The sequence below is a fragment of the Myodes glareolus genome, chromosome 20 (assembly GCF_982192425.1).
Source record: "Myodes glareolus chromosome 20, mMyoGla1.1, whole genome shotgun sequence".
Taxonomy (NCBI): Eukaryota; Metazoa; Chordata; class Mammalia; order Rodentia; family Cricetidae; genus Myodes; species Myodes glareolus.
The window spans coordinates 26711090-26723806 of record NC_142045.1 but is presented as its reverse complement, the minus strand read 5'-3'; positions in this window follow the sequence as shown (position 1 = coordinate 26723806).

The following is a 12717-nucleotide window of genomic DNA, read 5'->3' as shown; positions in this document are numbered from 1 at the left end:
CAGTGAGCCTCTTCCCCTTTTCCAAAACCCAAAACTTAAACAGAGTCTCCCTTCTGACCCCGTTCTGCACCCTGCTGACTTCTGTAAGACTTTCTCTCTGTATATTACAGAATGCTGGAGTTGGTCTTCTTTAGGGACCCTCCTTCACTCCAGTTGCCTATTTTCCAAATCCATGGATAGCACCACCGATGCTTGGCCCTGTCTCTTTGCACCTCTGCTGCTGCTCAACACCGAATCTAGTTTCTCAAGCTTAGGAGCTCACTGTTCCTACCTTTCACTCTGCCCCCCATTCTGTCGCTTCAAACTTCCTTTAGTGAATGCTTCTCCTTTTTTTGAAACCTGCTCCCCACCTTAAACTCTGCCATGTGATAGGTTTTCTTGGGCTGCCAACCCCCAAGTCATGACACGGAGACTTATTAGTTATGAATGCCAGGCCTTATCTGATGCTTGTCCCACAGGGTCTCATAACTTAATGTAACCTGCTTCTCTTCACCTACATTTTGTCCTGGGGCTTTTGGCCTTTCTTTCATTCTGAATGTCTTACTTTCACTGCTTCCTCCGTGTCTGACTGACAGGTGGCTTGCTCTGGGCGGCTCCCTCTCTTTCTCCCATCTCTCTTCTCCCTCCCCCTACTTATTCTCTCTGCCTGCCAACCTTGCCTATCCCTCTACTGCCTAGCGATAGGCCGTTCATCTCTTTGTTAGACCCATCAGGTGCCTTAGGCAGACAAGGTAAAACAGCAACACATCTTTACATAGTTAAACGAATGCAGTGCAAACAAATGTAACACACCTTTACATAATTACAGTAATATTCTACAATACTGCCACCCTCCTCCCTTTCCCACAACTCCCCTATGGTCCCCTCTACTCCTCAGGGAACTCCTACCATGCCCGCCACATACACAAGAAGTCCTACTACCTACCCAGACCTCACCTTTGGCTCGGATAGCAGCTTTTTCCTTTCACATGGCCATCACACTGCTGACTCTGCTCTCACCTCTGATGATTCTGTCGTTGAGGTTGCCCCCCTCCACCTCCTTAGACCACCAGTCAATAGCTGGAGCTACTTGTGCTTACCAGAGCTTTTCCTCCCTCCAAAGGTGCCTCTCAACAGCTTACACAGACTCCAGTATGTCTTCCATATCCTTTTAACATACTCAGACCCTCCCTAACTAATTCTTCCGATGTGTGGGAGATATTCTTGCAGGTAGACTCGCGTCTCCAGCGAGAAAGCTCTTACCGTATAGATAGAACTGAACTTCTAAGGAGCTGGAGGTTAATTTGCAGAGACTGGGGAGTGGGGGAGGAGCCAGAGAAGTTAGACTCTGTGTCATGGGATCCTAAAGAAGGGACCAATCATGGAGTCAGAAGCTGAGTAGCCAGGAAAAGTTAGGTCATGCTATGTCTCCTCTTAGCCATTCATATGTTGAAGAGTTAACTCCCAACATGAGGTGGAGACGGGGCACATGGGAAATAACATGAGGCTGAGGTCATCACGATGGGTGTCGTATCTGTACATGAAGAAAAAGATATTCCAGAGGGTTCTCTCTCCCGCACGTGTGAACAGTCAACATTCCTCACACAAGGCCTCTTCTCACACTGCACAGGCTGCGGCTTTCTGCATAGTGAGTCAGTATCTGTTGTTCAAACCAACCTATCTGTGGTCTTTTACTGCAGCATCCTGAACAGATTAAGGGAGCTGGTTACCTTGGAAACACACTCCTAGAGGTGTTGTGGGATGGGAGAAGCCCACACTGCTGGGGTAGCTGTGGTTCAGTGATGAGAGCCTGCAGTAAGGCAGAAGGGGGAATTTATCTGTCAGTCAGTCAGTCAGTCAGTCTGTCTGTCTGTCTGTCTATCTATCTATCCAACTATCCTAAAAACTGAGACCCTCGAGCGAGCCTCAAATGGAGTCTAGATTAGGGACAGATTCACAGTTCAAGTGACGGAATAATTGTGGAGTTTAGGCTTGAGAATTTCAGAAGGGGATGCCTCAGCACGATGATATGCCATCAGCATGGTCAAAAATGGTCCTTGTTCAAGAGGAAACTGAGCTGAGACCAGGTACATGTTGAGGGAGGTGGGCACTGGAGTGGTGGAACCAGGAGCCGCCTCAGGGTTTTTCTTTTTTGTGAAAAAAAGATCAGTCTGAGTTCTGTAATAAGTGACTGCGGACCCTGTCCTTGGCTTCTGTGGCCTTCGCCACACCTTGCCAACCCTGACCTGCAGCTGACTTGCAAAAGCAGCCTCTCTGGGAGATTGAGTTGATATTAGTAATTAAGATTGGACCAAAAGGATCTGTGTTTGCCTTTGTCAGAGCTGTGACTGCTACCAGGGAAACCCCTGTGCCTTGTAAATGTATTGTTATTCAAGAAATTCTAATGTAGAAAGACGAAACATGTTGACTATGTTCCCGACAGAACACACTCATTGCAGATAGCATGGAAAGGCATCTTTGAGAGGAGTAGATAGAGAATGCTCTGGCTTCTCTTTTTCTTCACATAAAGGGGAGCTAGGGAGGGACGTTCTACCACGCATTTGAAGAGTACTGCATTCCTATGGAAAGATTGCAGACCTTGCCACGAGCCGGGTCACCATGCAACTGAAAAGCTGATGATTCAGATGACCTTCTTTATGCAGCAGAGGAGTCTGGGGACGACGAAGCTGTCTAGATTCAGCACAAAGTAACAAAACTTAAAAGTGCCCCCAGCAAGATTTAAGTCTAGAATCCTTAAAGCCTTAACCCTTTGACCCCAACACACTGCCCTTCTGGATGTGGATCGGACTGAGCTGGTAGATGCCTTAGGCAGGCTAATATTTTTTCATTCTGCAGACCTACAGGTTTTAAAATTTATTTCTGGTTTGTTTGGAGAAAGGGTTGAGCTCTGTATGGAGGGGAAAGAGCAAAAGAAGACCCCATAGCCCCCAGTCGGCAGTCACCACAACACAGCCAGAGGCCTGAGGCTCAGGGCCCCTCCTTGAGCAGCAGGTGCATGGGTACCTCCACAATCCTCAGTCTGTGGGTGGAGTGGGAGGGTCATCTCCACAGCTGCCTGGTTTGAAAGGAAGCTTCCAAACCATTTATGTACGAGTCCAGCCAGACACTCCTGGAAAAGCCACTGCCACACGTTGTCCAGGGTGTGCTTTTCTGTGATATTCAGAGATATTCAGAAGTGAGCGCCATTTGCAGCCTACCCAGAAACTTTACAGTAACCTCCTAGGACAGTTATTGGTTTTCTTCCCCCTCTGTTATGCTTCCTTAGAAGTTTTAGTGCCTCCGTGACGGTTGAGCTTCATAGATGAACGTCCTGATCAGCTGTCTGGCTGAATTACCCCATGTCAGGTCTAGTCATACCGTGGCTTAGTTTCCCATAGGTCTCAAGTGGTACACCTCACTTGTTTTATGAATATGGATGAGTCACGGCGAAAACTGCCATGCCTCACTCTCTAAGGAGCCACCCCAGCTTCCATAATCATGCCGCTTCTATGACTGACTCATGGATTGTCAAACCACAGGGCTTTTATCGTGGGAAATACGGGAGCTCTGTTAGCAAAATTAGATGAATGCCTGAATGTGACTTAATTAAACATAGAAACAAATAGTCGGTTTAAAATATGAGGACTAAAGGGCCAGAAAAATAAGAAAACGAGGGAAATGGGAAACAAGAAAAAGGATGAAGTTTTGAAGCGGTTTCCTTCTGGGAGGTGGAGAATTGGAGACTGCCAGGGGTGGGGGAGGGTCAGCCGAGCCAGGGATCTGGTCTTTCCAGTTGTTAATGCTGGATCCCAGTTCTTTCAGATCCCTTGTCCGATTCTATCCGAGCTACCTTAGAAGCTTTCATCTGTGTCCAGGGTCCTCTGACGGCCACACTTAGCGCTGCAGTCTGTGGGTTGGGCAGAGACTCTCCAGAATAAGCCCTCTCTCCGGAACGGGTGTGTTGGCATACAGGGTGCAATGGCAGTGCCGACATCTGGAAAGCTGCCCTGGTACTTTTAGACCTTCGAGATATTAATCCCTCTGCTGGAGGTTGGTAGCTGTGGATGTCCAATACAGCTTCACAGCTCTTAGACCCTATCGGAGCGAAAGGCACGGAGATGGCTTCAGCGGTCGATCCACAAACTGGCCTCCTGTCAAGGCATAGCAGCAGATCCCAGAGTTATTCTCAGCCGACGCGTCTGTTCCTGGGCACCAAAAGGAGGACCGTCTTTCCTATGCACATTGCCCATCCTTGTACCTTGCATTCAGACTCCCTGCTCTGTATAACTGCAGCCTAGGGGTATCTCTCAACCTGGGGCTATCGCAGGCTAAATCCAAGCTCCCGGAGTCATTGCTCACGATATGCAAGATCCAGAGCAGCTCAGTTTTAAATTATAGCTTCTCTTTCAAGATGGTACCCAGCTGCTGCCCTCGAGTAGTGCGGAGCGACAAAATGGAATCTCTCTTCACTGTTGACTCAGCCATCAGAAGAATCGCTGTGTCATCTAAGCCTGCATCTGGCTCTGAGGCTTGGGACCGCCCTGGACTTGTCCCCAGGGTAGGACTGCAGACTGTGTTAGTAGGGCCACCTGCCTTGCATTTTAGATTTGGCTTTGCTCAGCCACCCTGGGGAGATGCAGGGCTGCCTTGGGCTCAGGTTACCTCCCTTCAATGCGCTGCCATCGTTTTCTCGGTCTTTATCAGGTTCTCTCTCAAGAGCTCTGTCAATTTTCAAAACCCACACCCTTTCTCTCTTTAGAATAGACTATTCCTTCTTACATCAATTTTTCTTCAGAATTGGGTCACACGGAGGCAGTTCCTAGTCTGTCCTAACTGTGAGCTATTTATTCAATAATTCATTTATATTCCTGTGAACTCATAGATGTTTACTGTTTTATTGGAGTCAAAGTGAAATATTTCTTTATCATTTTCTTGTGCCCACAATTCCCTGTGACAAATTATGGACGAGATCTTTACACACACACGCACGCACGCACACACACATACACACACACCACACAAACCATACAATGTACACACAGCACACACACACATGCAATATGTGTGAAAGAGTAGTTTTTCAGGCTGTGACCTGACCTGAGAGACTTCATTTTACAAACAACTTTTGACTCTATTTTGAGTGTAAACACAGAGGCATGATGAAACAATATCATCCGCTCAGCACCTCCCACCCAACATAGAGTGAAAAAAAATTATTCCTAAAAGTAAAAAAGGTGCCACCGTATACACTTAATCAAAGTGAATTGGGACCGTATGAGCATACCAGTGTGTTAAAACCCTATCAGGAGAACAAAGCCCTTGGACTTACTGAATGCACCTGACTGAGGAAAGGGTACCACAGCACCCTTTGCTGGTGATGGCCTCTACCCATTTCTTGACCTGTATGAACATCAAGGTACCAACAGACAGACAACTCCCAACTCTCCCGAGGGCTTCAGTTTGGCGTCATCTCCACTCTTGATGTGGTCAGTTTGAATTGCTGCCCATTTGTCTATCATCCACCTGCAGACCTGATCTTACCCTTTTACACCTACAGTTCTCAAAGCCCAGTATTTCCCTTCTACAGCCAGCTCAACTCTGATTCTGCCTTGGGCCTGTAGCAGGCCTCCAATGGGTTCATATCGGCTCCCCCCCGTAGAGATAACCTTTGATTTGCTATCTGGTTTCTGCTTGCCCACGTAGGCCTCTCTGGAATTCTGCTGCCGTCTCATTAACCCTTTTTCATCCATCTGAGCCTCACAGCTGCCTTTCTCACAGCACACTCTTGATGATGGATACTCGCCGCCTGCACGCTTTCTTGGATTAGCGCTCTGTCCTTACTGCTCCCACTTAAAAACCAGCTCACCCCACCCTACTTTTGAGATAAATCTGGGACTGAAGGTCAGTTTTAGGTGTGTTTGTATGGCACGGGGAATCTGGAAAACCAGTGCGGGCTCCTTTCAGTGGTCCTTCCCTTGGGAACCCGGTCCACCCAGTTCCTGAGTCACCTCTGAGGGGGGGGGGGGCGTCAGGGTGGGGTGGGATCTGGAGGCAGACTCTGGAGTAGACCCGGGTGTGACTCTTGCCTAATGCTTCGTGAAATCCAGTCGGGACGAAAATATCGAGAGCTGTGTTTTCTGATTGCCTGGTTCATCTGCAGGGCACCAGCCACAGGCTCGGCTAAAACATTCTGGTTTCAAGATTTATGAAAACTGGAACAAGGAGGGCTTTGGGCTGTGAGCTTGTCAACACTCCCTCGGCGGCAGGGACACTGTGTTGGCTGCCATGTCTGACTCTTCTTAATTTTAGGGGTGTGGCCCCTGGTACTTTGATTACATTTCAATGCATAGCCCCATGCTTAGGAGTATATATGCTTAGAATAAATTGTACCCACTATGTTACTTCTTGAAAGGATGAGGCCATGAAGTGAGGGGGGAAATGGATAGATAGGAAGTGAAGATGATTAAGTATAATGTATGGAAAGAAGCAAGAAGCAATAAAACATTATATTTAGTAAAGGGCAAAAAAAGATGCATTTTTATTTTTGTATTTATGTGCATGCTTGTATGTCTCTCTGTGTACATACTGTGCATGTGTGCATGCGTGTGCGTGTGCGTGTGAACCCGAGGAGATAGGGAGAGGGAAGAGTGGGCCTCCCCTGGAGCTGTAGTTAAGAGGCCATTTTGAGTCACTTAACGTGGATGCTGGGGACGGACCTCAAGTACCCTGGAAGATAAGGAAGCGCTCTTAACTGTTAAGCCATCTCTCCAATCCTTGACTCCTTTTTTAGAAGAGCCCGAGGCTTTGAAACCTGAGTTTATGATCACAAGAGAAAACCGATTCAGGGACAAGCCCTGTTGTCCTGTCACAGGATGAAGGCTTGCTCTCCGCTGTTGATTTTTTTTTTTTTTTTTTTTTTTTTTTAAGCTGCTCCAAAAGTGGAGGCACATTCTTTGCTGTGAGAGTGTAGGCTCAGCAGTCACCAAGGGCTCTGGCAAGCCAGTAGGTCCAAAAGGCAGTGAGCGCAGCCGCTAGGGGTCAGGCCACGTCCTGATAAAGGAGGGAGTGTCATTGGAGACGGGAGGGGGCAGGGACAGGATGCCATTCCTGGCTGGAGCACCCAGGCAGGCTTCCTAAGCTTTCTGTATTTGTATTTACTTTTATTTTCTGGCTTAAATGCTAATTTGCCAAAGTGAATTGGCGTCCGTTTGCCTGTCCCTTTTGCTACCGTTCTCTTTCCGCTGATTTGAGCTATCATTAATCTGTTCCTTATCAGCCCCGTAGTTTGACCTTTCCCGTTGGGTAGAGGATGTAGACACCTCTGTCTTCTTCCTGTTTCCCACGGTGTTCTTATTCAGATGAATCGTGGAAAAGATGAAACAGGGTCCAGAAAGGGAGGCCAGGAGAGAAAGGGAAAAAGGATGAGAAAGAAGGTCCTATCTCCCCTTCCTGAGAAAGAGAAGTATGGGGAGGCTTCCCCTGCTGACATAAAGAGCCCAAACACCTTGGAGCCCCACCTGCCAAACTTCCCCCTTTGAATTTGGGAGAAACATCAGGTTATGCCTGGGATATGGCTCCTCTGTGTTCTTGTGCCCGTGACACACTCTGCTAGGCAATTTTTCTCTTTCCTCTTAAGCCACCATCGGTCACAGTGTTCTTCAACCCAGGCTTCAGACAGTCACTATCCCAGGCTTCAGACAGCCACTATCCGTTTACCACCCGCTCAGATTAGGACCGCCTAGATGTCAACCCCATCTCCTGCTGACCTGGATATTAATCTCTCCTGCTTCTGTGGTATCGTTAGTGGGTTGTAACTTAGAAATCCCCAGAATGTTCTAGAGGGTCTTTCCTAACATACGGCTAAGGTATAATTATTAATGGCCAAAGCACGGTCTTCTCTCAGACACTGGTAACAGCTACAGAAGGTTCTGTTGGTTATTTCAACCGCTCCATTTCTTTTTTTTCTCCCTCAGGAGGCTAGGGTTTGCCAAGCTTCTAGGATAACAATTAAAGTTCATTAACAAATTAGATAAATGGCCTCACTAACATTCAGAAATGCAAAATTTGTTAGTGTTTTCCTCGAGTGGCAAAAGTTAAAGAGTAACAGCCTATAGAACCAGTGTAAAGCAGGCCTCCTCTTACACTGTAGCTCACACTCAACTATTGCTATCTTGGGAATGAGAGTATCTCTATTGCAAAGAAAGAAGTATGTAATCATTTCCGCTCTTCCCTTCCACCCTCCAAACCCTCCCTACCACCCTCCATTGCTCTCTTTCAAAATCATGGCCTCTTCTTTAATTGTTGTTACACGCTCCACCCCACCCCCGTATTTCTAAACACATTAAACACAACCTAATCCATCTTTATAATCTTACTTGTTTGGATATGTCTTCAGAGATGACCATTGGTTTTTTCATGACTGGTGTGGGAAGACATTTCTCTAGCTCTCAATATTCCTTAGTTGCCTGTAGTTCTTTGTATAGGGTTGAGTCCTCATGACTTTGCACAGTTAATTAATTAATTAATTAAGACAGGGGTTCTCTGTGTAGCTCTACTTGTCCTGGAACTTACTCTGTAGACCAGGCTGGCCTTGAACTCAGAGATGTGCCAGTCTTTCCCTCCCAAGTGGTAGGATTAAAGGTGTGCTCCACCAAGTGCTGGGATTAAAGGTATGCTCCATCAAGTGCTGGGATTAAAGGCATGCTCCATCAAGTGCTGGGATTAAAGGCATGCTCCACCACTGCCCAACTTGCACAGTTATTCTGTGCAAAATGAAATTGACACATGACTGAATGTCCATCAGTAGGATATATTTTTGATGTAAGCATAATTTGGCATAATTAGACATTCAATTTCAATTTAAGTGAATTAGAACCATATGAATTTTTCCATAAGATATCTATGGTCATTTTTATCAAATGAAGAAAGAGAATTATTGTGTTGAACATAATCTAGGTACATTATTGTAAGAGCACAATAGTCTAGCTCTTTCTATAGGAACAAATGTTGTGCACAGCAGGGTGAAGAAAATGGGGTCCAGCACTCAGCAGACATTTGCCTCTTGGGAGTGTGCTAAGAGTATGCATGTATTTGTAGGGGTAGGCGTGTTAGGAACTTTTTCTCTAATGTATTTTAAACATAATGTGCTAGTCAATACATATAGAATCTCACAAAGCAGATTAAGAAACATTTTTCCTTACCTAAGACTTAATATCTTTGACCAAGGTTGCTATCCAAGCATAGACTGTTGCCCAGGTCTGCTGAGTCCTTGTGTTCATCTCCCCATCTCCCCCTCTGCTGTCTAGGAGGAAATGTAGCTGACAGATTTCATTACTGTTGCTTACATATGATTGTCCCCACCTTGCCCTTCCCTCTCCATTGAGTAACCAAACCAAGTGAGCAGAGCTATTAATTGTAGCCAAATCCTCAGTGTTTATCCCCAGGCGGCTTCCTTTTGTTAGATAAGTTCATTTCCATGGCTGGGTTAGCTAGTGAATGGCTATTCCCAGCGTCCTAAGGACCAAAGAGGTGACTGAAGATTTATTTATTTTCTCATTGTCCAGGCCAGACATTCCCTTGATCTGACAGGTTTTCTGAAGCGGGCATTTTATTTCATTTCTTACTTGTCATCGAAGCTATTATTACATCCTTGGGGTTATAAGAACTATGTTCTCACCTGTGACCCTCTTGCCAGAGTGCGCAATCCCCAGTGCCTTCACAGAATTTGCACAGTTTAATATGGGCTTTGCTGTGCCTTCATGGGGTTGAAGTCAACCTGTGGAGCCTTTTGAATGGCTCATTGCGCAACCCCCATCAAACAGAATGCAGTGCTGAACCCACTTAGCTTATTTCTTTTGATTCTGGTGGAATTACATTTTTTCTTGACTTTTCCCCCCGTTTCTGTCAACTGTTTGTAAATATAGAAGCCCAAAGCATGGGTCTGGGCCTGAACAAACTTTAAGCCATATGGCAGGCAGAATAATAGACTCCCCAAAGCTAAATCCTAATCCCAGAAACCTATCTGACCTTACTTGACAAAAGCAAACTACACATGTGATCCACTAAAAGACTGGAACTGAACCTTTCACTCCTGGGGAGAGGGCCCACTCTACTTACACAGGACTTTAAAAGCAGAGGCCCTTTCCTGAGCAAAGTGAAGCCTATGACCAGCGGTGAGACATTGCCGGCTCTGAGTGTGGAGGAAGGAGCTTCAGGCTACTTCAGAATCTGGAGAAGGAAAGGAAAAGAAAGGGAAAGGAAAGGAAAGGAAAGGAAAGGAAAGGAAAGGAAAGGAAAGGAAAGGAAAGGAAAGGAAAGGAAAGGAGAAAACAGATTCTCCCATGAGCACCCAAAAGAAACTCAGTCCTGCCCACATCTTGGTCATAGTGCTGTGAGACCTGTGTGGGACTTCCAAAGTCAGGGTTAATCAGATGTGCTACAGCGAGGGGTCTGACTGCCTTCCAGATGTGCTATAGCGAGGGGTCAGACTCTACTCTCCAGATGTGCGACAGCGAGGGGTCTGACTACTCTCCAGATGTGCTACAGTGAGGGGTCTGACTACTCTCCAGATGTGCTATAGCGAGGGGTCTGACTATTCTCCAGATGTGCTGCAGCGAGGGGTCTGGCTCTCCTCTCCAGATGTGCTACAGTGAGGGGTCTGGCTCTCCTCTCCAGATGTGCTACAGCGAGGGATCTGGCTCTCCTCTCCAGATGGGCTATAGTGAGGGGTCTGACTCGACTTTCCCCTTTTTTCTACCCATGCTTCCATCCTGTCCAAGATGCTGCCAACAGTTCCTAGGAGACATCAGCTTCCTTGATTACAACCAGAGGAAGCCTTTCAACGATGAGAAAAGGTATTTTTGGCATCTGACTAGGCCAGGTTGGGTTGTATGCTCATCTCTGGACCAACTCTGGAAAGCCCCGCTGGGTGGTTTAAGCTGAATTCCTAAGGCAGATCTTGGTTAGGGATAAAGGAAACACCAGAGAGTGCTGAGGGGCAGAGACAGGACCTTTACTGTTGCCTACTTGCCTCTTTCTGCCCTCAAAGGCTTGCTAAGTGCAATAGCACCTTCCCATATCATTTAAACCAGTTGAGTTTTTTTTTTTTATTACCTGCTACCAAAATTAGCCCCTACCCACGCTCTCTGGGAGCAGGATAACTATCGACTCTGTTTGTTCACCTCACCTTCTTGAGGCCTGCGGACCTTTCCACTTACAGCTTTTTGAACTTGGCTGTATCTGCACAGAGGTAGCTTGCCTTTCTAGAGCTATCTCCCAGGCCTGGGGCCAGCAGCATGTCACACGCCCAGTTCTCTCCCCACTCCCAAACCCACAGACAGGGTTACTAATTAAACTTGGTGTTTGTTTTGGACAGGTCACATGTGATCTTTTTGGGTTTTTATTGCTATTTTTTTTTAAAAAAAGAAAACAAACCGTCTTTTCTTCATTATACATACAAATTCAAGTTCCCACCCTCTCCCTTCCTACGATTCCTCTACACATCCTCCCACCCCATCCAATCCTCAGAGAGGGTAAGGTACATTGTTTTCGGGAAGGTCCAAGGCCCTCCATACTACATCTAGGCTGACCAAGGCATCCATATTCAAAGAGATGAAAAAAGAAAAAGCCAGTTTCAATTCTATTCCATTGGTCAATGTCTCTGTTTTTATGCCACTACTCTGTTTTTATGCCACTAAGAGACAGTCTCTTAGTGTCTGCAGCACAAGGATCGATGAGAACAAAATATGGCTGCTTGCAAGTCATATTTTGTAAACAGGAGAAATGCTTGCATTTATGAAAATAGTTTCCTAGAAATTAGATTAAAAAAATAAAGAGAAAACTTGTTTCATGGGAATATATTATTTTTGGTGGGAGGAAAAATAACTCTTTTTTTCTTGAAACAAGTTCTTTCTTTGTAGCCCTTACTGGCTTGGAACTCACTATATCACCGAGATGGCTTTAATGTGAATTACACTGTCTGTGGACTTCACAGACACATGTAAGAGAGCTTCATAACATCATGTGGATAACAGAACTGCAGCTGAGCTGGCCAGGCACGGGTTTGCTGGTTCCATAGAAGACAGTCTCTGTTTTTAGAAGATGTGCTGAAATCTTCAAGCTGAAGTGTTATGACCTCTGTAGACCATGTTCTCACAGTTTATAAACACAAATACAACCAAAGGTGGACATTGGTACCCTGAGGGGGATTGGAATGAACACGAGGGCTCCCGGCCTTATTCCTAAATTCTCTTAATGTCTGAGCATGTTTGTATAGAGTTAAAACAGTCGGTCTCCTGTGCAGACCCACAGTACGTGTTCTTTAAGTGTTACATACATTAAATTGAATTGGGGCAGCATTGTACTCAGAACTAGAGACCTGCACCATAACGTTATTGGTGGGTGTGTAATAGAGACGCCCTGCTCGTCCTCCGCCCTTGATCAGATAGCTCTGCAGGTGAGGAGAGGCTGCCGGCGTAGAAAATTCTGCTTTACGAGCCAAATTGTGGTTCTGTTATACATGCATGCTAGGTGTGTGGCTCTGGGCAAATGGATTTCCTACTGTGATCCCATTTCCTCAGCTGAATATGGCAGAGATTTTTTTCTAGGAAAGAATTTGAGAATGATTGTGGGAACTCCCGGTTTATGGAAGCTACATAGCCTTCCACCATGCACTCAGAATCAGAGGCCGGTCCTGAGGGTAGGAGTCCAGTATCTTCCCACCTTCTCCTTTTGTAGGAG